The 4558-nt window shown below is 43.4% G+C and overlaps 1 long non-coding RNA gene across 1 annotated transcript; it reads left to right on the forward strand.

Moving 5' to 3' along the window:
• Positions 1–234: 234 nt before the first annotated feature.
• Positions 235–2581, forward strand: LOC146177456 (uncharacterized). Its single transcript, XR_014701318.1, has 4 exons — positions 235–369; positions 740–925; positions 1598–1707; positions 2513–2581. It is a non-coding gene; the product is annotated as an uncharacterized LOC146177456 (long non-coding RNA).
• The last annotated feature ends 1977 nt before the right edge of the window (positions 2582–4558 follow it).

Below are 4558 nucleotides of genomic sequence, written 5' to 3' on the forward strand. Positions count from 1 at the left end.
TTTTTATTCCGCACAAATGAAAGCTGGCGAAATTTAAAAATACTACGTGACAGCTTGCTGCACGTGCCCGGATTCTCCGTGATTACAGCGCTGTCATCCGTAGCTTGATAAAGCGCGGCCGGATCCGCGCCTTCAGCGATACCCACAACAGTGCATATGTTTCTGCTGGCTCGAAGATAACCTCCAGCAGCTGCAGCCGAGAAAACGTTAAGGCGCTATGTCAGCAGCTGTTCACACTTACCTCTAACCAGCAGAAAAGCGAAGCTCTGTCCTCCGCAGCGCAGAAAGCTCAAATCTGGCAGCGCTTTGCCAACTGGCGGATAAAAGCATTGCGATCACGTCGCAGTTGATCAGCTTAACAACCTTTCGGTATCTTGGCTTTATAATATTTATACTGCTGATGCCCATTCTTGATCCAACTACATTTCCTGCCTTTGCATTTTTGCCATGACCAACTCCTCTGTTTCTGCTAACAAGGTTGTACCTATGTTTTTCTTTTCCATATAGTTTGCTACATTGTCCTCAATTTATGATCACACTATAAAATCATATAGGTAAGCCTTACTGATTAAAGTATATTCTAAATAACTTGCACTTGGTTGCTTCAAACTTTATTCAGTCAGGTGCTTTTGTCTCTTCAACAACTATAACAAAATGTGTGCTTCTTTTGAATGGTGCATAGTCTTATTTATCTAAAGAATCAGCCACATTAATTTCATTCACCTTTGTGTTTTTACAGGTCCATCTTGACCATGGCAATTGTATGAACCAATCCAGTCTCCGATCGGATTCCGACTTCTGCAAGCTGATGTCCGTTTACCTCTGGGGGACAGAAGTACCAGGAGCGTGACAGGAAGCCTTTGTAGCAGAGCCATCCCAAGAGTGTTCCTTCCACCTTACCCTTTTGGAGTGGCATCAGTGTCAGGTAAACAAAAACCTCTTTCCATGAACTACAGAAGAGATTTCATTTGGTTTTGTGGTGGCTGTATACAATATAATTTGAATTGTATTGTTTTTGGTATTTTGGAAACTGAAGCTAGTGATGGTTTAACTGCGCCTATCAACAAGCTGCAAACCATGCTGCTTAAGGAGCATGGCTGCTGCTTGAAACACAGTGCCGGGGAATGCTGATGATAGAAAGATAGATTTATTGAAAGGAAAAGCAGAGGATGAGATATCACAAAACGGTTTTATCATTATCAATGGATGACTGGCTCAATGTGCGAGTTGGTTGTTAGACACCAACAATTATGCTAGAAGTTTTGAGTCACTTTCATAGCTGAACTGGGCTAGCAAGAAAAAAAAAGCCATATTTGCTGCAAATTTTAACAACACTAAACAACATGTGTTGCTCGTTTGGAAATGTATACAGCAGTTACTTGACCATGGTAAGAGCAGTAGTTGTATTTCAGCATGCTAACCCTTGCAATATTCTATTTTATGCTAAACAGTGTTTCAGTAGTGAATCAATGCTTCCAGTTGAGCAATAATTTTTCTGGAAAATACGCAAAGTTTTCATCTAAATCGTGATTTTGTCGGTTTTGCAAAACCGGATGAACAATTGATTAGGTAATAATTAATGATTTTATTTTTGCAGACACCTGGCTTTTGCTGAAGGAAGTGAGTTGCAGCGAAGAAGATGTGGTCAAGCGCTACAGTTGATGCCGCAGTACCTGGCACATAAATGTCTGCACCTTTTCCTCTAGGGTAAGATTTACAGTGTATTCCTTCTGGTGGGTGACAGAGTAATGTATGCACGGAATGTTTTTTTTTTTGCAGCGGAGTTATGCTTGCTTTCAAGGTGTAGCTAATCAGCGGGTGTCACAGGTTGCTCCGTTCTCTAACATAAAAGCTTATAGGCTTATAGTAGGAAATAAAAGCTATTGCTAATCAGCGGGTGTCACAGGTTGCTCAGTTCTCTAACATAAAAGCTTATATGCTTATAGAAGGAAATAAAAGCTATCGCAATTTCAGGAGATTTTCCTCGCAGAGAAAAATTTGCATGGGCCGCAGTTATAAGATCATTACATACTGGCTGGTCCTGAGTGCAATAATGCAATAATCTGTGTGCAATAATCTGTGTGCAATAATGGTTAGGCTAAGCACGTATAATCGTTTAGTCATTTTCAAATAGCTTTATTACATTCTTTAAAAATTTATGTATTGCTCGATATAAAGGCTTACTACTTTGGCATTCTACCACTTACATTAAAGTTGTGGGCTTTAGGTAGGAGAGACCGGCTATTATTTGATAAAACGGTAATACAAAAATGGCCTAGTGCTGTTCATTTTCAATCCACATGATGACCACAATGAGGTTTAAAATATTATTGTGCCTGCCACTACAATATTCTGCATACCCAATGTCTATGAAAAACCACGAAATATTTCTTTCATTATTCAGTTACCTTCAAATAATCGACATCATTTTTCCTTCATCGAAACCACGTTTTTTTTTTTAAATGCATTTTAAATTGGTGTTTAATTGAAATCTGCATCTTTTGTCATTCAGGTGTTCCAGTTCAAGCGCCTTTTGGAAATACAGCTTCATGAATTCCAAATAAAGGCGGCTTCTCACAGCTGTTGTTTCGCATGTCTTCAGCATGCTTGCACATGGTTTTGTGCAGAGCTGCCAGGTCTACATACCTGCAAAATAGCCCAATTAATGCCTATGATCCCATGAGACTAATTTTTCTCACTTGGCTGTGGCTGCATTTTGCACGTGTGAATATTCTCACAATATGAGAGAAGAAAGTCACAACAGTATAAGAAATGAACATGCGCCCTCGGACTACAGAACATCAGAGTACGGAATGTCAGATTGCGGGACATCAGAATGCATGCCATCACAATATAGAACAATAAACTACAAACGTCAAAATAGAGAACTACAGACAATGAACGTCACAATACGGAACTACAAAAAATGAACGTCACAATTTAAAACTACAGACAGTGAACGTCACAATACAGAACTACAGACAATGAACGTCAGACTACAGGTCAAAAATAAGACAATGAACAACCGACCATCAGAAATTTTCTGTAGTTTTTTTCGACTGGGTACAACTACAACTGTATCTGTGCTTGCTATGTTATGGCCCTGATATCGTTAACTCCCTTAGCTAACCTTCCCACCATTCCTGCAGCGTCACCATTTTGAACATCGTTCAGCCCCGTGACTACTATTACCATATTGTGCCCTGCGGAATTTTTTGACAGCTTACTTTTGGTATCTTTAACCACTGCGCTCATTGTCATCCCTGGGAACGTTCCAACTAATACTCGCTTATCACGCTTTACACGTTCTATGATATCTCGACTGCACCTCTCATGTTGGAATCTCCGCCGATAAGCAGCTGGGCATTCTCTCTCTTGCGGTCCACGTACAGTCTTCCCTATCAATACCTGAGCCAGACGGAGAAAGCGCAAGTGGTGTCGATACTCAGCAAGGCGTACAAGACCGCGCGGGGGCTGCCAATAAGAACGGCAAACGGGAATTTAATTGCCCTTGGCTTAATAAACACATACGAGGGGCACCGGGACGCGCAGCTTGTCTCTCAGAAGCTGAGGCTACAAAGCACTACGGCGGGACGAGCTCTCCTCCGAAGACTAGGTATCATGACCACATGCTGGAGATTGAGCGGACGATAGACATACCGGACGCGATCCTGTCTACGTTTGTAGTGGTGCCAATTCCCAAGAACATGCATCATGTCATTCATCAGGGTAGGCGTAGGGCCAGGACGGAAGCCTTAGCCAAGACCTATCAGAACAAGAACACCCTCTATGTAGACGCGGCGATGTATTGTAACGAAAGATGCGGTGGTGACGGCTGTAGATTTCCAACTAAAGGAGACAATAAGCGCCTCGCTACGGAACTGCACTGTGTCTGACGCCGAGGAGGCCGCTATTGCTCTAGCGGTCACTGAGGGCAATAGGTCCGGGCGTTCGCTGGTAGTAATGACCGATTCGCATGCCGCTTGCCGAGGATTCACCAACGGCAGGATTGGCAAAAAAGCGGCCGCCATCATGAAGGTCGGCCGGGATAAGCGACACAAAACAACTCGTACTTTGGGCTCCGGGGCACGGCGACATTGCCGAGAACATCCAGGCCGATCTCAAAGCTCGAGGTTATGTAAACCGAGGAAGGTCAAAGGCTGAACAGACCGAGGCAGTGACGCGTACCTGCGCAGGCATTTTGGTGCACTACCAGGGGTCTAGACGACGGTATCCTCCGCCCCACAAGTTGCTAAACAGGGAGCAGTCAGTGTCTTGGCGGTGGCTACAAACAAATTCTTATCCATCATCCTCATCATCAGCCTGATTATATACACTGCAGGGCGAAGGCCTCTCCCATATTTCTCCACTTAACCCGGTATGTGCTAGCTGCATCCACTTGACCCCTGCGAACTACTTAATCTCATCCGCCCCCTGCTACGCTTTCCTTCCCTTGCAATCCAGTTTGTTAACCTCAGCGACCATCGGTTATCCTCTCTTCGCACTACATGTCCTGCCCATGTCCATTTCTTCTTCTTAATTTCTACTAGAATATCGG

The sequence above is a fragment of the Amblyomma maculatum genome, chromosome 10, assembly GCF_055883805.1.
Source record: "Amblyomma maculatum isolate TAMU_Amacu chromosome 10, ASM5588380v1, whole genome shotgun sequence".
NCBI classification, from domain to species: domain Eukaryota; kingdom Metazoa; phylum Arthropoda; class Arachnida; order Ixodida; family Ixodidae; genus Amblyomma; species Amblyomma maculatum.